General features: G+C 38.3%; 1 protein-coding gene across 2 annotated transcripts in view; it reads left to right on the top strand.

Annotated features, from left to right (window-relative positions):
• Window positions 1-1247: 1247 nt before the first annotated feature.
• Window positions 1248-22383, top strand: part of LOC150098013 (transport and Golgi organization 2 homolog) — a 160260-nt gene continuing 139124 nt past the window's right edge. For both annotated transcript variants that reach the window (XM_090406381.1, XM_090406382.1), the window contains exon 1: window positions 1248-1317. The gene's annotated coding sequence lies outside the window, so the exon portion shown is untranslated. The remainder of the gene's footprint in view (window positions 1318-22383) is intronic.

The raw sequence follows: 22383 nt of genomic DNA, 5'->3' as shown, positions 1-22383 counted from the left end.
TATATATATATATATAAACGAGAATAGGCTGATCTGATAATGGAACTTATAAATAGACTGAAATCACTATGTAACATATACCAACAAAAATAACAGCTCAAGCAATTCAATAGGACAATAAGGAAAATAGAAATTGAGTATGTGATGTTGTATCTTATTTAAACAGTGATTGTAAAACAGGTGTCATAAGTATATTGTAACGAGTAAATGAAAATGCCTAATAGAATTAGCAGCCTATGTACAAATTGTAAATAGCTATATATATATTTATTTTTAAATGTACACAGCTGCTGTTGTTGATACAAATAACCTCAGTAGAAGTAGCCTCAAGAAATGTAAATCAAAATGTCAATTAGAATAAGTATTCTATGTACAAATGTATATATTGTAAATAGTTGTATATATATTTATTTTGATTGTACATAGATGCTTTAGTGTTAATAAAAATATACTCAATAGAAGTGGTATTTGCACTCTATGATGCTTGAATGCATGAAGAAAGGATTTGGTGGTTCAAATCTAGTTGCCAACTATGAAAATTTTTCTAAGCCTTTTTTCGACCGGTTCATTCCCGAGTTAGTCGATCTCTGGCACGGGCTAGAGATCGACTAACTTGATCTCTTTTTCTCCCGGAAACTCGGGTTTTTCGTCCTGTAAACTCAAGAGAATCGACCGTCGAACCCACTCTATTTTCAGGCATTTTATTTACACAATATTATTTTAAAAATATTATGTTAGGGTTAGGGATCACGAGATGGCGACACTAGCTTTCCGCCTTCTTCACTGCGTACCGATGAATCAGTGATAGCCTTGGGCCAACTATCTCTCTAATTGGCTACCAGTGGAGATAGATTGAACTGTCCACTCATCAGTCTCCAAAAGTTAGATAGGGTAAACGGCCCCGCCTACTCCCTATACGGGAACAAATAGGCGTTAGCTGATTTTTTTTTTTATTTGATAATTTTGTCAAAGGCTTTTCTTTTTTATTTGATAATTTTGTCAAAGGCTTTTTCATAATCAGTAAAGGCCACATGTGTTTCTTTTTGAAATTCTCTTCTCTTTTCTATTAATAATTTTAAAGTAAATAGTTTCGGAAACTATTTTGTTCTTCTATAAACTAATATCTCTGGGGGGGGGGGGGAGAAATGAAAAGGAAAGGGTTTGTGCCTTTACATGCATTTAGAAAAATGCTAATTTGTTTTCTTTTTTTTCAGTGAGATACATGACCTACAGATGGTGCTGCTTGTAACAGTTCCGCTGATTAACTGAAAATGGGTAAATGGTGTTGAAAGAAGGCGCGGTTGTTTATTGCAGATTGTAAGTGTTTTTAAATGATATAAAGAAAGTGTTGTATATTTAGTTATACCAACCTTGTCTGTAAATGTTATGTTATAATCTTAGAAAACTTGTGTGTGAGCAATCTGTTTGAAGCGTGCATCAGAATGCGTTTCATGTTCGAGTGTATTCCATGTTTGAAGTGGTTGGTCAGTGTTAGACATCTACGGTCACTATACCGCTGTATTTATGTCTTAATTGCAAGGCTGGATTTGCGCATATGTTACAGAGTTTAGGGCCTCGGCCTCAGTAGCGCACTCAGGATTTAATATTGTGGGGGGGGGGGGGCGAGTTGAGTAGACGATTTGAGAATACACACTACGCATCGCATACGACCTATGACTGACCATCTGCAGCGATCGCTAATTCATAAGTAGTATAGAAATAGAAGACACGACACAACAATCTAAAAAAAAAAACGAATTTTAATTAAGGAAAGATTTTTGGATTTTCTATTTTCGCTATACCGTTAGTATTATGAGTTTAAGGCGAGGTATGATAGATACTGTATGAATGTCAAATAGTTGTGATGAATATGATTTGGGGCCTCCCTCGATGAGTCCAATGACTCCCTGGAGTTGCCCGTAATAATAGTAATAGTAATAATAATAATTATACTTTGGTCTAGCTACTCAGTGACGAGATCTTAATAAAGATCGAAACCGGTCTAGGTAGTGACCTCCCACCATAATGTATAGCATCATACATCTCCTAGGAGATGGGTTTTACATTATGGAAAATACAAAGCATAGCGATCAGAACTTTCTCCGCCTTTGCAACGAGTTGCCTTAATTTGTACTACGTACTTGAGCTACGTGCTTTAGCTTACGCTAGTAGTCGCTGATACGTTTATAGTTACTATATTCGGCATGAGACTCTTTCATTCCGATCTTTGAGTTTCTTATTCGGTTTTAAAATAATGTGGGATTTAATATCCCCTTAATTTAAATAATGTTTTACATTGCCAAAATGAAGCCTATTGGCTCTTTACCTTAAATAAATTTTTACTATGTATAGGCAAGAAAAATGAAATGGTTATAATAAATTTAGTTTAATCCTTTATCCAGGTGTAAGCAAACAAAGTTTGTGCCTGAAGTATTTTCAGGACTGAGGCAACTCGTGGTAAAGGTGGACCAAGCTCTCATCACTCCTTGTCTCAGTATCTTCCATAATGCAAAGCATATCTCCTTGCAAACATGTATAATGCTATTCATTAAAGGAAGGGCCACTACCAGACCGATTTTGACCTTTATTGAGGTCTCGTCAGTGGGAGCCAGACCCAGAAGTAGTGATACTGAGACAGAAGCAATGGAGAAGTCATACATACTATTTACCTATCTGAAGATACTTCAGGCGCAAACTTTGTTTGCTTACACTTGGATAAAGGATTAAACTAAATTTATTATAGTCTAACCAAGTGGAAAAAACTTCGATCTTTCTCTAAATCCAGAGTAATTTAATAATAAGGTAGTACACCTTTTGGCAACTCATATAGGTAAATATGACTTCTCCATTGCTTCTATCTCAGTATCATCACTTCTGGGTCTGGCTCCCACTGACAAGACCTCAATAAAGGTCAAAACCAGTCTGGGTAGTGGCCCTTCCCTTAATGCACAGCATTATACATTTCTGCAAGGAGATGTGCTTTGCATTATGGGAGATAGTGAAACAAGGAGTGATGAGAGCTTGGTCCACCTTTACCACGAGTTGCCTCAGTCCGAAAGATACTTCAGGCACAACACTTTTATAAAGGAAAAAACATCCAACAAAAATGAAATGGAACTGTTGACATGCCTCTTGAATAGCTGAAGGTTAGGGATGGTAGAGAAGCTGTTCAAAAGAATAGAGAGAATGAAAGATCAGGAAGCAAAGTTTGTTTTGTTGAGTTTGAAGTTGGACAGTAAATGGATGTTGACCAGTGGCAGCTTATGTTTTTACAGTTTTGATAAAAAGTAGAAGAAAGGTAGTTACCAGTTCAGCAGACATTCATTGGCATTGTCCATGAAAATTCCCCAGAAATAGACCATCTTTGAGGGTGATTGGAGTGAATCTGTGAGAGACAGATCATTACTTAATTGGATTACCCTCACCTGAATAGTATCAAATATTCTTAGGAAGTTCTTGGGTGCACCACTGTAACATGTGAGTAGTGTTCTAAGGTTGGACAGGTTTGGGATTATACACTGTTAGCAGTTGTACAGGTGAGAAATAGCTTCTTGAGTGAAAAAAGCACACCAAAATTTTTTTGTAGGATGAAGCCATGTCTGAGGTGTGTGTGTACCAGGAGAAGCTAGAGGCGCAAGACAGAAGAGAAACATGATCCTGTTTGAAGATCTGAATATTATCAGGAGCATGGGAAAGCAGATTTAGATCTGACTTTGTTTTTGTATCATTGAAGATTTCACAGGGTTATCTTTGTTCCATGAAGGATTTCAAGAGAAGCCATTTAAAGCATTGGTTATGGAAGAATTTTTGCACTAAAAGCTTTTGAGGAATGGAGTGTACTGTCAACAACATAGTTCTGTATAGTATTTCAGGTTGGTGAGGGATTCATTTATAATATATAGAAAGAAGAGAGAGAGAGAGAGAGATTGGGTGAACTTACAGAGCTATGGGAAATCTGAGTAGCAAAAACCATCAACCATGACATAGTGATCAGCCAGGAAGGAAGCTCTCAACCTCTTTGCAAAGGAGAAAAGGCAGAGTACAAGATGCCTTGCTGAGCAGGTCCTCTGTACCAGACCTGATCAGATGTCTTAGAAATGTTGAGAACAAATATGTCTCTCACCTTTCCATGGCTTGAGTTCATAGTTGGATGGTGTTTGTGAGGAGATTGGCTCTGATTGAAAGGAATACTTTTTTTTTTTATTGTTCTACTTAAAAACCTCTGTTAAAGGATGGGTTAAAGTCAATTGCCACAGACACACTCACTCTCTCTTTTGTTGGCCACATCATTCAACTAATTTTAACCAGTTATGCATCAACTTACTCCTCTTAAAGAAAAACACAACTCTCATATTACAAATAATAATAATAAGGTTAAAAAAAAGCAGTAATTGAGAAAGCAGGAATTTGGCTTTGAAGTTGCTACTTCACTAATGGTTTATTTTATTGTTTATTTTTCAAATTAGAGTAAACTAGATGAGCAGACTGAAAGAAATCTTAGTTTTTTTTTCACTATGAAAGGAAAAAAAAATTATGGAATGGTCACTTGCTTAGGTGTATCATCCATTGGAGATAATATAGCAATACTTAGGCGATGTGGAATACAGATAGATGAATTGCATATTGCAAATAGTTTGGTGATCAGGATTTCACAGATTCTTAATGTGAATGTAGCAGTAGCATTAGATATGTCTTCCTTGTATTATGAGAAAGTGCAAGAGAATTAACCGTTGTTAAATTTTGAATGAAAGGAATTATGTTGTAATAGTGTTTCATTCAGTATTTAACAGTATGCCATTCCATGAGCCAAATTGCTCATCAGACAAATATCAAATTATTACTTACTGTTGTATATTCCATAATTATAAAATAATTATATATTCTAATACTTCTTAGTTATTTATCTTGTGCTAATTCTTTGTGGAGTGTATATATTCTATGTATATATACACTCTACGTGTTTCACGGAAACTTGGAACTTAATCCATTTGTGTAAACCATTGCCAAGCCAGTATAACAGAAATTAAGTGCTGTGAGAAATTACGAAGTTATCCGCCAGTGTACATTTTGGCACTAGTTACTATGCTGTGTTATTGGAGAAACCATGAAGCGGATTTTGGCACGAAAATGGGAGAGAAGAGACATGCGCTGTTGATATGAAAAATGGAGAACGAAGTGGGAACCGAGTGGAAGAGACATGGGGAGATCTCTGTCGTTTGACTTACCTTTTCTCGGGCTCTTGTTCATATCCAGAATTCTATTTCCTCGTCCAGTAATAGTGAAGGACAAGAGACATGACAAGGATTGCCAAGGAAACCTGAAGGATAGTCAATTTAGAACAAGGAGGCATGTGTTCCCGAGCCAACCAAACCGCTACTAAAAACCAAGGTTCTTTCATACTAATGTGAGCTGAGAGAGAAAGCTAGTAAGAAGCAAAGAAGTGTTTTCGAGAACCAGTGATAATAGGCAAAGTATACCAATTGTTCCGGTAAGGAAATCCTTTCTATGTTTTTGTGAATATACTAAAAGGGAAGCGTATTGCCATAACAGTTCAATTCTGAACGTATGATTTCGTGAAGCTTGTTCCAAGAGAACGTGATATAAGTTAGTGACTGATTTACTAAGAATTACAGTAATAGATTGATAGGACTTTAGAAATTTCTTGGTGTGTGTGTGTGTATTTAGCGAAGTGGTGTGCTTCATATATCCTGAACAGCTAAACAGAGTCAACATTTGAAGGCACATTGAATAGATAACCTTGTCTAAAAAGAAATTTGTGCTTAGAAGCTTTTAACAATAAGAAGGGTAGAAATCTATATGTAAAAAAATCTGACCGTGCTCAGTGTACTCTACAGTGAAGTTATTATTGTCTAAATAAGAACTTGTTTATTTCATGATCATATTATTTATGTTTAGAACTTCTTGGATTAATGTAATTTCATGTGTTAATGTATTAAATGTTTCCATTTGTTTTGAATCTTATGCTTACCTGATTTCATTTCATTGCACCGCTCATTTAATAGTTCGAATCCAAGCAGGAACCCTATTTAATGAAAAAGTAATATAAGGCTAGAGAACCACAACTGCTATATAATTTAAGGATAAATGTCTAAGGAGAGTTTTGATCTGAATTAGATTATATAACATTGTTCTTGCTGATGATTGATTCCACAGTATTGTTCATACAAATGTGAATGCAGAGTGGCGCAGTTAAAAATAAATTTTCTTTGTGTTCAAAAGTGGAGTCAGTCAACAGCCAGAACACACAACGGAGAAGAAAGACACCCCAACACTGTGATGAGGTGGCATAATTTGTCTGATCAGTGCCTCTTTCTGAATCATCATCATGTGTCATCTCTTGTCCAGGAGTTGACTAACATGATATCACTCGTGGTTGACTACAGGCATAAGGATAATGTGATGAGGACTCTATCTCTTATCTTAGAACAGGCAAACTGGCGAGGCCGGTTTGCCTGTTCTAAGGGACGAAAAACCCAAATTTCTGGGTGAAAAGACGCTCTACCTCCTTATGAGACTGGCTAACTCACCTTTAGTCAAAAGAAACCAGATAAAGGTTCCTCATGTCATGGATGGGAATCAAACCCAGGTCTTTCAGACCAAAGGGCTTCATCTATATCGACTGAGCTATGAAGGTTCTCTTTCAGACTAAAAGAGTGGAAATAGATCTTGATAATTAAATTGCAGAAAGGAAACTAAAATAGAAGTAGCACATTATAGATCATTCATTATCATCAGAATAATGGTTAAAGTGTTTGTAAAGTTTTTTTATTTTTTTTTAATGTGAATTCCACTTGCAAAAGGCTGTTTGGCTATAATAATAATCTGTGGTATTATACTCCCTAAAGACACATGCCTTATCCAAATTGGTTTTCATAACCATAATTTTAGGATAGGGTAGGTAGTCTTAATCCTAAATCCTGAATATCCTAAATTGCACATGTGTTACCCTGGCAAGTTTCCTGGTTATGAGATGAAAAACCAGAATTTCTGGGAGAAAAAGAACTCTTCCACCTCCATATGAGACTGGCTGACTCACCTTCAGATGAAAAGCTGTTATCTTGTGTATATTAGTATAAGTACCATGGTCAAGCAAAGGGTTAAATAACCTGGAAATTCTGCTCTAGAGCCAAACATGGAACTTCAAGTCCCTTCAGGCCTCCAATGAGCAGGATAGTGGTCTCATACCAGGTGATAAAATTCATCTCCCACCTCAGGACATGTACAGAATGTCAGCACACAGCCCTTTGGTTGGATAATTACCTAGGCTAGCCAGTTAAGCCTGGAATTCATGAATGGATATATAGGAATATGAGGACTTAGTAATTTATTAACTTTAATAAAGTGACAGTCAAATTGGTTTTATAGCATGGAGTCTTTAAACTCATTAAGGGAAGCTTAAAACATCATGCCAAGCACTATCCAACAATTGCACATTATGTCATACTTTGCTTTGAACACATTCACAGTCAATCCAAAAACACAAGACTATGGCAACCTATTCCACTCATTCACTGCTTTCCAAGTAAAAAAACTTAGTTTTAACATCTTTGCTAACAAAGCACTTGCTCAGTTTCCAAGGATGGCCCTAGTTCTCCTATCATCAGACCTATTCTGAAAATTTTTCTCTGTTGTAAAAACCCTTCAGTCATGCCACATCCTTTTCTGCCTGTCAACCAGTTTCTGTAACTGACAAATCTTCAACTTGTTCTCATTAGGTTCATTCCATAGACCTACTACCATCTTAGTCCTCACCTCTGGATTCTCTCCACCTCTTCCTCATCATCATGATGGGATCTTATCAAGGCTTAATAAAGAGGAATAATAACCTGCTTGTCAAAGTATTCTTCAGTAACCAAGTAATCTGATGTGCTACTTTTGCTATGTGCTCTCTAAACTTTACCTCCCTATCCACTAATACTCCCAAATCTCTGACTTCAAACAATTTCCTAGAGTACAGTTCCATCAATATGGTATAAAGCTGGTAATCTTTTCATCGCAAAATGTATAACCTTACACTTTGCCACATTAAACTGACATCCATTCTGCTTTTCCCAGACTGCTGGTCTATCCAAATCATCCTTCAAAATTTTAACACCAACCATATTAACTATTGCTCTACCCAACTTTGCATCATCAGCAAACACCTGAACAGTTTCTTTCAGATCGTCCTATATAATTAATATACAAATTAAAAAGTAGTGAATCACAGAACTGAGCCCTTTGGCATGCCACTAGTTACAGGACTTCTTTTGGATTCTATTCCTGAATAAACTACTCTTTCTCTCCATTAACTACCACCCTCTTATCCACCTCATCAACTCTATATCCATCTCCATGTGCTGCAGTATACTGATTAAAATTCCATTTGGTATTATTATTATTATTATGGGCAACTCCAAGGAGCCATTAGACTCATCGAGGGAGGCCCTAAACATCATGTCCATCACAACTATTCGACATTCACACAGTATCTATCATACTTTGCCTTGAACTCATTCACCGTCATAGCACCCACAACAGACTCTGGCAACTTATTCCACTCTAAAAATAAAATACCCAGCTCTAACACCCTTACTAACCACACTCTTGCCCAGCTTCCATGGACGTCCCCTAGTCCTCCCACCACTAGGTTCTGTTTGAGAACCTAGTGGTGGAAGGACCTTTTTTTGAGAACCTAGTCCTGTTCTCAAAAAATATCCTCTGAATTAATCCTATAGAAACCCTTCAGCAATTTGAATGTCTCAATCATATCACCCCTTTTCCGCCTATCAACCGATTTCTGCAACCCACAAATCTTCAACCTGTTTTCATAAGGTTCATTCCATAGACCTGCTATCATCTTGGTCACTTGCCTCTGGATCCTCTCAACCTCCTCCCCATCAAGAAGAAACCTAGGTGACCATATCTGGGCACAGTAATCAAGATGGGGTCTTATCAAGGCTCGATACAGAGGAACAATAACTTGCTTATCTCTGCTTGTCAAAGTATTCTTCAGCATCCAAGTGATTTGATGAGCTGATTTAGCCACTTTTGCAATGTGCTCCCTAAACTTCAACTCCCTATCCACCAACACTACCAAGTCCCTGGCTTCATCAATCTCCTGGAGTACATTTCCACCAATGTGATATACTGCTGCTAATCTTTTCACCCGAAAATGCATAACCTTACATTTTGTCACATTAAATTGACATTCATTCTCCTTAGCCCAGACCTTCAATCTGTCCAAATCATCCTGCAAAATTTTGACATCTTCTGCAACTTTGCATCATCATCAGCGAACAAATGAACTGTTCCACTTAGATCCTTCCCTATATCGTTAATGAACAAATTAAACAGCAGTGGTCCAAGAACAGAACCCTGCAGCACACCACTAGTCACAGGCCGTCTTTTGGACTCTACTCCTGAGTAAACTACTCTCTGATATCTCTCCGTCAACCACCCTCTTATCCATCTCACCAACCCTATATCCATTCCCATATGTTGCAGTTTACGGATTAGAATTCCATGTGGTATCCAATCAAAGGCCTTAGCCAGGTCCAGCAGTATCACTGTAAACCCATTATCCTTATCTAGTTCAGCCGTCACTGTGTTATAAAACCTGAGTAAGTTACTGAGGCATGATCTACCCTTCACAAAACCATGCTGTCCCCCATACAGTATCTCATTTTCATCAATCCATTCCTGTATTTTCCCCTTGACTACTTTCTCCAAGACCTTGACAACGACTCCTGATATGCTGAGCGGTCAGTAATTTGCAACAGTAATCTTGGATCCTCCTTTATGCAGTGGAACTATTTTCTCCTCTTTCCACCACTTCAGGACTAAACGAGACCCGAGACTCAGATTAAACAATATGGTCAATCTGATTAGACAATATGGTATCCTTACAAAGGCTTTTGCAAATCCAGCAGTATCGCTGTAAGCTCATTACTTTTATCACTATTCTATGAAAAATCACTTCCATGTTTACCCAATAACAACCTCTGACTAGCTTATATATCTCAATCATATCCCTCCCACTCTTCCTCCTATTCTCAAGGCTCTGTAACTTACATTCTCTCGATCAATCCTCGTACTCCACATTCCAAAGACCACTGACCACCTTTATGAATCTTCTCTTGGACCCTTTCCAACATATCTTGGTCACCATGAAAACCCTGCAACCAAATCTGTGCACAATAGTCTATATGAAACCTGATCAAGGCTTTATACAGTGGCATCATAATCTCTCTATTTCTGCATGTCAGGGTCCTCTGCATCATTGCCATTATCCAAAGTGATGTCTTCTAAACTTGTGCAATGTGGCTTCTGAATTTCAGGTCCTTTTCCATCATCATCACTTCTAGATCTCATCTCCTCTACTTCCTTTAAAGTTTCTCCCACAAGTGCATACTTTGCATCCCATTGTCACTTACCAAATCTCAAAACCTTATATTTTGCAACATTGAACTGATAGTTCCACTTACCTGCCCATTCATAGGCAAGTAAGTGGAACTGTTCTATTCGAGTCCTCTTGTAAGGCCATAACATATGCTCGACTCTGCATTGCTCTCCCCAGTTTTGCATCATCTGCAAACAGCTGCATATCACTAGTTAAACCCGTCCCAATATCATTAACATACAAAATGAAAAACAATGACCTCAAAACTGACCCCTGTGGGCAGTGACATAGCTAGAGCTGTTGCCAACTGGGACAGTCCCTGAGTTTTCTGCCCCTCTCAGTACACATCAAAAATACTACAAAAAGTGAAAACGACATATAGGGAAATAAATTAAAACACTGTTTATTTTTGTGGTGAGGTTGTGTGCAAGGATAGAAAAATCAGAACTCCATGTTGAAAGTTTATTTTTCACTTGGTTAGAGTATAATAAATTTAGTTTAATCCTTTATCCAAGTTTGAGCAAACGAAGTTTGCACCTGAAAGTATCTTCAGGACTGGTTTAAGGTGGTACAACACCAGGGAACTCCTTGCAAAGGTGGAACAAGCTACCAGCACTCCTTACTCAGTATCTCCCATAATGCAAAACACATCTCCTTGCGGATATGTCTAATGTTATGCATTAAGGGAAGGGCCACTCCCCAGCTTGCTCCACCTTTGCAAGGAGTCGCCCTGGTGTTGCACCACCTTACCCCAGTCCCGAAGATACTTTCAAGCACAAACTTTGTTTGCTCACACTTGGATAAAGGATTAAACTGAATTTATTATATTCTAACCAAGTGAAAAATAAACTTTCAACATCTTTCTCTAAATCTAGAGTAATTTATTAAAAAGGTGGCACACCATTTGGCAACTCCTATAGGTAGAGATGACCTTGCTAATGCTTCTCGCTGGTATCTCCACTTGGACCTGGCTCCCACTGAAGAGACCTTAATAACGGTCAAAACTAGTCTGGGTAGTGGCCCTTCCCTTAATGCATAACATTAGACATATCTCCAAGGAGATGTGTTTTGCATTATGGGAAATACTGAGTAAGGAGTGTTGGTAGCTTGCTCCACCTTTGCAAGGAGTGCCCTGGTGTTGTACCACCTTAAACCAGTCCAGAAGATACTTTCAGGCACAAATTTTGTTTACTCACACTTGGATAAAGGATTAAAGTAAATTTATTATACAGAACTCCATGGTGGACACAGGAAGTTAAAGAGGCAGCGAAGGAAAAGAAGAAAGCATATCAAAAATGAAAGGGTGCTTGAAGGTTAAAGCTGTATAACTGAGAGGAGACTTCCACACAGCCTTTAAAGTAATGCGGAGAACCGACCAGGGCTTCTGACCTAATGTCCAATCCTCACCTTCTCGTGGTGCGCACCCTCTTGGGTATCTACCTAGATACTGAACGAACGAGGATGGGCTGGCAATTTGGGATTTAGCCGACCAAATTCTATTCTTATTGGCTTAAACCAATATACAACATGATGGTACAACATGACAAAATTTCATGCCTACTGGGGCGTCGCCCAGTTAAACAAGTCCCCCATTGTTTTTGCCAGGGAACCAGGGCAAACAGCGAAAAGTCAGCTACTGGAACAAATCTGAAAGCACATCCCAACTAAATATCACCAGAGTTAAAGATTGGTACTATCAATATAAGAAGCCTGGATGGCAAAGAAATGGAGCTAGCTGAGGAAATAGATAAGTACCAGATCGAAATAATAGTGGTGACTGAAACAAAAAAGGCAAAAATTGGTGAGATCTTTCTGAGCAATAAATACAAAATGTTATATTCAGGCAATGACAGTCAAGAAAAAGAAGGAGTAGCCATAGTATTCAACACAAAATACGAGGCTAATCTTATTGAATGGCAGGCAGTCTCAAATAGAGTGATGTGGGCAAATATCAGAATGGGGAATTGGACAATGAGACTTATTTGTGCCTATGGTCCCACAGAAGGTTCTACTGAGGTAGAAGTGGAGGACTTTTTTGATGCTTTAGAGAAAGCAAGTGACACAATGAAAAAGGAAAAGTTGGTCCTTGTTGGGGATCTAAATAGCAGAGTAGGAAATGATTGTCAGACATACAAAAATATTTTGGGAAAATTTGGAGTAAAAGAGCAAAGCTAATAATAATACCAAATACCTGTTGGATTTCTGCTCAGGACATGGACTGGTTATTACTAACACCATGTTCCAACATAAAAATGTGCACAAATTCACATGGAGAGAAGAGGCAAGGAATAAGAAAAGTCTCACTGACTATATTATTGTTGATAGTGATGTTTTCTCCTTGGCGCAGGACACCAGAGTGTAAAGAGAATTTGAAATTGGAAGTGATCACTATTTAGTCTTGAGCAGGATAAAATTGATTTTCATATCGAAAAGAATAACATATAGGAAAGTTTTAAAGCGAATAAAAGTTGAGCAGCTCTCAGATGTGAACTATAGACAAAAATACACAAAGATCATTGAAAAGAAAATGAAAGAGTTAGAGAACAGGAACCAAACCTTGGAGATTCAGTGGCAAGCCTTGAAGAAAACTCTCATTGATTCAGCCAGAGAGACATGTGGTGAGGTTGTCTGCAAGGATAGAAAAATCAGAACTCCATGGTGGACACATAAAGTTAAAGAGACAGTGAAGGAAAAGGCATAACAAAAGTTCCTGGCAAATTAGTCAACTTGTGCTCTTAGAGAATACAGAGACAAATGTAAGAAAGCTAAACACTTTGTAAAACTAGTTACCGTGTTTGCCAGCATATAAGATGCAGCGACATATAGGACACACTCCCTTTTTTGTGCACATTTTTTAGGAAAAAAACTTTATCATGAATATTATAATGAATTTACAGTATTTCAAATATAAAGTAATAATAAGTAGGTTTACTTTCAACAAATACCTAATCTAACTAGGAAAGAGTACCCATCTTTTAATCGTCAAAACCCAGAACTTCATCTCCAGAGCTAAATGAAGAGACATGAAACCTCTTCTAAATTAGAATCTGAGTCTTCATACAAAAAATTGTCCTCTGTATCATCCAGTGCATTACTAATTCCACACTTCTTAAATGATTTAACCACTGTCTCAGTTTTCACAGCATCCCATGAAGCTTTGACCCACTCACAAACTTGTGAAATACTAGGTCTCTTCCTTCTTCCTGATGGCGTAACCTCAAAATCTGAAGACTGCATCCATCTGTTCCATTTCTCCTTCATAAATCCCTTAAATGGTTTATTAATACAGCCATTTAAAGGTTGAAGCTGACTAGTTAGACCTTCTGGAATTACAGCTAAGTTTTCAATTCCTTGAGTTTATTTGTAACATCGCTGTTCTGTGAGAACGAAACTGATCCCATACTAGCATGGCCGGCTTCTTCGACAGTCCACCAGGGTGCCTAGACCAAATTTTATCTATCCATAACTTCATTCCTCCATTCATCTAGCCTTTTGCGTGAACATGTAAAAACACTCCTTTAAGTAGTTTTTCTTTGGGTAGCGTCTTCCTTTTAAAAATCAATAGTGGCGGCAATTTTGTCCCATCAGCACAGCAGGATAAACACAACCGTGTAGCGAGTTTTTTCATGCCTCGAAATTTTAATAGCAACACTTTTAGTGCCCTTGGAATCTACAGTTTTGTTTGAGGGCACATCAAAAGTCAGCGGAACCTCGTTCATGTTTCCTATTTGCGCATGTTCAAAATTTTCTCGTTTCCTTGCGTTAATGACAAATCAATGAAATTCGATAATTTTTTCTTCATATTCAGCTGGCATCTTTTGTGATATTTTTGTTTTAGTCTGCATACATAGCTGGTTTCTCTTTATGAATCTTGAACACCATGATGTTGATCCAGCAAAGTTGGTGATCCCTCTGTTAGTGGCTTTCGCTTGATGAATAATCATTTTTGTAGACACTGAAAGTTCCGCTTTTCTGTGGCCTAAAATCCAAGTATTCATTTCTGCCTCAAGTTCTGGCCATTTTGCAATTCCACTTTGTAGGTTATGTTTACTGTGAGTTGCTTTTTTTAAATGATTTAAAAAAACATCTTCCTGATTCCGCCAAGTTCTTATCATTTTCTCAGTTGGGGGTGGTCCGAAATGCCTCTCTGCAGCCCTGTTTCCATGTTCTTTAGCATACACAATCACACGTAGCTTGTATGCAATATTGTAACAATGCCGGCATTTTTCAGCCATAATTTGATAAGAAATTTAGAGAAAATTTAATCGCAGAAATTTATCACCGTTCACAACTGCGACAACAATTGGAAAGTTTATAAGAACAGGACACAGCTGTGATCGTCAATGACAGCAAATGCGCATCCACTGAACTCTACATCAATGTTTTTCAAAGTGTAGTACGCGTACCCCCGGGGGTACGTGAAAGGTCTTCAGGGGGTACGTGAAAGGTCTTCAGGGGGTTCGTGGCAATTTTCGGCTATGCATCATTAACGCATAGAATAAAATTCAATGTACAATCTATCTGTGAAGTTCGAGATCATAAAAGGTACCTATTGTATCACTGAATAAGGTACAGAGATATCTGCAGGCTGTGCAATATGTTTCTCAGCAAACAGTGCAATTAGAGACAACTGGGATAAAAATGGCACTAACTAATGAACTGCATATCCCCATCCCACAGAAAATGCTGTATGACTCGAGCAAAACCATATGTTGCTGGTGCAAACATATGGTTTTGTTTGAGTGAACGTGTTAAAACGAAGAAATATATAGCGAATGTGTTTCAGATATTATATAAGGAATTCGATTGAAGAGAATTAGCATTTCAACTCAACTGTCGGCTTGTCTTTGTCATTTAGTAGCACGATCTTTTGTTAATACCGTACATATCATATGAACGCAGATGTCTGAAGTTTGAGAAACACTACTGTACATAACAGGAATGCTCTCACACACACACACACTGCGAGGAAGCAATAAAGAAATCACATAACTCGGAACAGAGAAAAATTTCCAGAAATGAAAATAATAAAAAAAATTGAGTATCGGCGTATAAGATGCACCCTCTTTTTCAGACCTATTTTCAAAAGAAAAAAAGCGCGTCTTATACGCTGGCAAATACAGTAAACAAAATATCATGGGAGGACTTTGGCAAGAACATAGAAAATAAAAATCAAGAACGTGGCAAGATATTCTGGAGGTTGTTCAAGAAGCTTAGAAATTGAGGAAAGAGTGCTGTTAAAAGTAGTTAGAGATGATAAAGGTGACATGAAAACGGGAGAAAAAAGATATCCTTGAAGTGTGGAGTAATTACTTTGAAAAATTGCTAAATGAAGCAAGCAGTGATAGCACAGTGGTAAAAAACACTCAACAGGCATAGTCAGGAATACATATCCATACTTGAAGTAGAAAAAACCATCAAAGGCTTAAAATGTGGAAATGCAGCAGGAGTAGATGATATTCGACCGGAAATGCTGAAGTATGGTGGTATAAGAGTCTTGCAGTGGCTGCACTGCATACTTCAGAAGGCCTGTACAGAGGGACGAATTCCCGATAATTGGAGTAGGGCTCTCATAGTACCCATATATAAAAAGGGAAATAAAACTGAATGTGAGAATTACAGAGGTATTTCCCTACTGAGTGTTTCTGGTAAGATATATGCAAGTATACTTGAGAAGAATTGTGGAAGAAAAGCTTGGTGAAAAACAAGCTGGATTCAGGCCAAATAGAGGCTGTCAGGATCAGATGTTCACTTTATGACAAATAGTTGAGAAAGCATGGGAATTTAAGTTTTGTCGATCTGGAAAAGACACATGACAAGGGTGCCAAGAGAGAAGCTTTTCAATATACTACAGTTGTATGGTGTCAATTGGGCATTATATTCAAGCAATACTTAGTCTTTATTTGAGTTGCAAGTCAGCAGTTAGAATTGAAGGAAGTACAGGAAGATGGTTTAATGTTAAATCTGGTGTGAGGCAAGGATGTACGTTATCCTCCTCTGTTATTCATTATCGATATGGATCACATTATGGAGGAAAGTGGTATTAAAAATGATATCAGAATTGGAGATGTTAATGTCAGCTCTTTGCTCTATGAGGGACGATGTTATAATTCTAAATAAATCCACTACAAGTTTTCAAGATTCTCTGATTAAATTGAATAACTGTTGTTATAGATATGGCATGAAGGTCAGCAATAAAAAGACAGAGACAATAAAAATAGGTGGAATTGTTGAAAATGTCAACTGTGTTGTGAATGGAGCACCTGTGGAACAAGTAAAACATTTCAGCTACTTAGGCACCCATTTTTAGTGAAGATGGTAAATTAAATATGGAAATAGGACAACAGAGTCAACAAAGCTGGTATGGTAGGAATTGAATAAATTCATATGGAATAAGAGAGAGATTAGTCGGAACACTAAATTAACTGTATACAAGACAGTGTTCAAACCAGTTTTAACTTATGGATCTGAGAGCTGGGTCAGAAGTAAAACACTTAACCAAAGACTAGAGGACTGCAGATGTGAGAGTCCTGAGAAAGATTAGAGGTGTGAACAGATGGCATCAGTAGGAATATCATATTAAAAACGAGGATATTAGGAAAGAACTAGACATTGTCAGCATCCAGGAATGCATTAGCAGAGCTAATCTCAGGTGGTATGGTCACTTAAACAAATTGGCGAGGAAAGATTAACAAAACAAGTGTTCCCTGCCAGGTTGGCAGGAAATCAACTCAGAGGAAGACCAAGATATCGGTAGATTGATACAGTACAAAGTGACTTAGACGATAGAAATATAAGATCTGATAATGTTGGAGTCGTGACAAGTAACAGACTGATTTGGAGGAAAATTGTAAATAGGAAGTTAGTAATGATGTAAATTTTTCATGTAGTACTATCATATCCTGTACCCCCCTTGAAGGTACATGTCAGGAATTTGATGATGATGTTTATTTTTGAAGTAAAACTTTAATTTCAACATTCTAAAATGTTATTTTCTTGCTTTTCTGTTAACAAAATCATCAGTGACATTCGCAAAGTCTATTTCATAGTAATGTAGTTAATTCTTAATCAATTTTATTTAGAAAAACTCCTCTCACGACTAGCAACACTTTCAACAACAATTTCAACATTTCCAACAAAGTGTTGGAAATGACTTCTCCAGACTGTATTTTAGAATTAACTGCAAAAGTTAAAAAAGGTTCTGCTTGTGGCAGACTCCCCCCCCCCCCAGCTACGCCACTGCCTGTGGCACAATACTGGTGACCTTTCTTTTTCTGGATACTGCAAACATCCCCCCCCCCCCCTCATATACAATTTCTGATACCTATCTGACAGCCAGTCACTAGTCCAACTCAGAAGTCTGTTATCCAATCCCATCTGTTTCAATTTATTTAAGAGCTTGTCGTGTGGCAATCTATCAAAAGCCTTTGCAAAATCTAAGTACACCACTCTATATGCATCTCCCCTATCCAAGATATTTGTCTCCTTGTTATAGTATACAAGTAAGTTGGTGAAACATTGTCCCCCCCCCCCCCTTGTCAAACCCAAGCTGATAACCACAGAGGATACAGCTGTTTCTACTCTTTTGTATTCTACTTCTCACAAATCTCTCCAGTACCTTCATCATAACTCCAGATATACAGACCAACCTTAACACCACCTTTATGCAGTGGAACAATTTTACCCTCCTTCCACTCACTTGCATCCTGTGCTGTTGTAAGACTTTTAATAAACAGGCTTGTTCTTTATGCTCTTCATGTGACTGGTTATTACCATTATTCATCTTGTACTTTCTCCAAAGTACTGTCTTTTTTCCATATTTCATGTGCAAGCTTCACATTCATCCATTTTACACATACCTTATTCAGCCTTTTGGCCTTCAGAATACATTCACACATTGATGCTATTATGCATGTCTTGTCAGTTTCCATGCAACATTTATTTCCTTACCACTCATCTCCTCGTTCCATGTTATAGCTCCATGCTGTTCCCTAAGCTTGTCATAATCATCAGCCTTATAATTCCACATATATGCTTTCCTCACAAGAGTCCACATATGACTAGCCACAACACAGGTGGTTACTTTATGATCATTTTCCCCAACCGGAGGAAAGTGTGAATCCCCTCTCACAATTACTTCCTCTGATGGAATGATCAGATCTATAACTCTCGATCCTCACATGCTCTCCTTTATGTGCTGCCTGAGATAGTCATCTCTCAAGAACTCGAGAAATTAATTTTCCTTATTCCCAAATGCCTATCTCTTCATTCCAATCTATACCACCATAATTAAAATCACTCATAATAATTACCCTTCCTTTGTTCACTAATTCAAGTTGTTTATAGATTTCTTCATCAACACCCTCCACATTCCTAGGCCTATAACAACACCCAACTAAATATGTCTTCCTCTCAACTTCCATGTTACACCACACTGCCTCATAACCATTTCCTCCTTTCATGCCTACCTTATGTGGGCTTAATTCTCCTACTAAACATCAGCAGCACTTCCCCTCCCTTCTTGCCCTTTCTATCCTCGCAAAAAATACTGTATCCTTCCATTTCTATTCCCATTACGATATCATCCTTCATTCAACCATGTTTTACTTATACCAGTGATTTTGGGGTGAATAAACTCAATCACTGAAACCATTTTATCCCCCTCATTTCTGATACTTTGGCATTTGTAAACAAACAGGGCAGTTCATTTTTAGGTCTATAGCTAGGCCTATCCAAACCATGTGTTAGTTGTGATTTTCCCACCACACCTGCCCAATCACGTTTATCACCACTTACCACATATATCTGCTCAGTCTCAACTTCCCCACCCACATCACAATATACTCTGTCTTCATACATATTCACTGCCACTTTCAACATCCACTCTCTCTATGCTATGTCTCCCTGTCCACCTGAGATCCTCCCATTTCCCTGTTCACAGTTTTGAAATCTTGCATTCCCGTTCTCTCTTCATCTCTCACACTACTACTGTTTCCACTGCCAAGCACTTCTGTCTCTTCAGTACCACTCTCCTGATTTTTCCTTCATCTCTTTCTTCTGATCTCTTGCACACATCACACACTCTACTTTCATCACTTTCTCCAGTACACCCACTCGAATCCATTAAAATGCAACCATGCATAATTTCATTCGTCCCTTAAACACATGCCATACGTCCCCAAACTGCAGTCTCTTCTCTTCACACAGCTCCGATAGCATACCATGCATGATTTTGGCTCTCCATCGCAACTCATCGTTGTCATACCTTGACAACAGACTGATAGCCTTTCCTACTACAATGTTATCTTTCACTCTTCTCAATAAGAAAGGGGTGACCTGCAGGCACACGAATGGTATAAAGTGCAGGCCAGAAAGGTAACGAGTGTGGTAAAAAAAGCAAAAGCGGATTATGAAAGGAAACTAGCTTTGCAAGTTTCCTTTCATAATCCAAAACAGTTCTTTCAATATACTGCAAGCAAGAAAAAACTGTACATGGCAAAATGATTTTAAGGAATGACGATGGTAAGGAGGTCACTAAATCAGTCAATATAGTGGAGTTACTGAGCGCGCACTTTGCAAAAGCATATCATCCAGGTGGTGACATTGAAAAAGTAAAGGAACCATTAGTTTATACAGGAATAGTGATGAATGAAGTGGAGGTGACGAGTTTATTACAGAACCTTAATGTGAACACATCTGTGGGATTGGATGGTATACCAGCACGGGTCTTGCGTGAAGCGGCTAAAGAATTATCAATGCCCTTGACCATGTTGTTTAATCTGAGTCTCAGGTCTGGCTTAGTCCCGAAGGTGTGGAAAGAGGGGAAAATAGTTTCACTGCACAAAGGAGGATCCAAGACTACAGTTCCAAATTACCGACCGATCAGCATATCAGGAGTCGTTGTCAAGGTCTTAGAGAAAGTAGTCAAAGGAAAAATACAGGAATGGATTGATGAAAACGAGATACTGTACAGGGGACAGCATGGCTTTGTGAATGGTAAATCATGCTTCAGTAACTTGCTCAAGTTTTATAACAAGGTGACGGCTGAACTGGATAAGGGAAATGGATTTACAGTGATACTGCTGGACCTGGCAAAGGCGTTTGACAGGATACCACATGGAATACTAATCCGTAAACTACAACATATGGGAATGGATATAGGGTTGGTGAGATGGATAGGTGGTTGGTTGATGGAGAGATATCAAAGAGTAGTTTATTCAGGAGTAGAGTCCAAAAGACGTTCTGTGACTAGTGGTGTACCGCAGGGTTCTGTTCTTGGACCACTGCTGTTTAATCTGTTCATTAACGATATAGGGAAGGATCTAAGTGGAACAATTCATTTGTTCGCTGATGATGCAAAGTTGGGTAGGGCAATAGTGAATGCAGAAGATGTCAAAGTCTTGCAGGATGACTTAGATAGATTGGAGTTATGTGCTAAGGAGAATGGATGTCAATTTAATGTGACAAAATGTAAGGTTATGCATTTTGGGGTGAAAAGATTAGCAGCAGTATACCACATTGGTGGAACTGTACTCCAAGAGATTGATGAGGCCAGGGACTTGGGAGTGTTGGTGGATAAGGAGATGAAGTTTAGGGAGCACACTGCAAAAGTAGCTAAATCAGCTCATCCACTCACTTGGTTGTTGAAAAATCCTTGACGAGCAGAGACAAGCAAGTTATTGTACCTCTGTACCATTCATTCCATAGACCTGTTATCATCTTAGTCACTCGCCTCTGGATCCTCTCCACCTCCTCACCATCAAGAAGGAACCAAGGTGACCAAATCTGGGCACAGTAATCGAGATGAGGTCTTATCAAGGTGCCCAGATTTGGTCACCTTGGTTCCTTCTTGATGGGGAGGAGGTGGAGAGGATCCAGAGGCGAGTGACTAAGATGATAACAGGTCTATGGAATGAACCATATGAGAACAGGTTGAAGATTTGTGGGTTGCAGAAACCAGTTGATAGGCAGAGGAGGGGAGATATGATTGAGACATTCAAATTGCTAAAGGGATTCTATAGGATTAATTCAGAGGATATTTTTGAGATCAGGACTGGTGGTGGGAGAACTAGGGGACACCTATGGAAGCTGGGCAAGAGTGTGGTTAGCAGGGATGTTAGAGCTGGGTTCTTTACTTTTAGAGTGGTAAATGAGTGGAATAAGCTGCCAGAGTCTGTTGTGGGTGCTATGACGGTGAACGAGTTCAAGACAAGGTATGATAGATACTGTGAGAATGTAATCGCATAGTTGTGTGGACATGATGTTTAGGGCCTCCCTCGATGAGTCTAAGGACTCCTGGAGTCGCCCGAAATAATAATAATAATAATAATGGTCTCCTGATATTCATCCTCACATCCTTCTTGTGTCCACTTAGATCATTAGTCCCTACAATCACGACTAATTCTCTTGTTCGTTTCTTCCTCATGTCCAATTCCTTGATTATCCTATTCATTCTCCTACCCAGGTGGGAGAATGAGTAGGAATGAAAGACCTTATAGACTTTCTCGGTAATTAGCCTGCTAATTATGTAGTCTCCATATACTGCTATCCTTTAATCACTCATCACCTCTTTTAGTCCTTTACTTTCATTCTGTTCTTTTGCACACTTTCATTAATTTCCACTAGACATCTACACATCACTCCACATATTGCTCATTTCATTTTTCATTTTCAATAACTGTTTTATTAAATCTTGCATTCCAACAGTTTCACTCTCTATCACTCTTGCAATCTCGCTGCCTCTTGTTCTGCTACACCTTTCTTCTGTTTCCTCAGTCATACACCCTGTCACTCTTATCACTAACTTTTGCTTCTACATCTTTGCATTCTTTCACTCTCTTATATATACCTCACACTTTCAGAGTTTGGCAAGGTGTTTGACAGAATTCAAAGTTTGACAAACTCAAAGAATGGTTTTGCAAAATAGGCTTGTGACATGGGGGGGGGGGAAGAAGGTGAGAATGAAGTATTGATGAAAATGA

This window comes from Typopeltis vanoorti, chromosome 16 (genome assembly GCF_054136105.1).
Source record: "Typopeltis vanoorti isolate ZY-2024b chromosome 16, IOZ_Tvanoo_1.0, whole genome shotgun sequence".
Classification (NCBI taxonomy): Eukaryota; Metazoa; Arthropoda; class Arachnida; order Uropygi; family Thelyphonidae; genus Typopeltis; species Typopeltis vanoorti.
The sequence above is the reverse complement of the archived record's forward strand: the minus strand, read 5'-3'. Positions and strand labels throughout refer to the sequence as shown.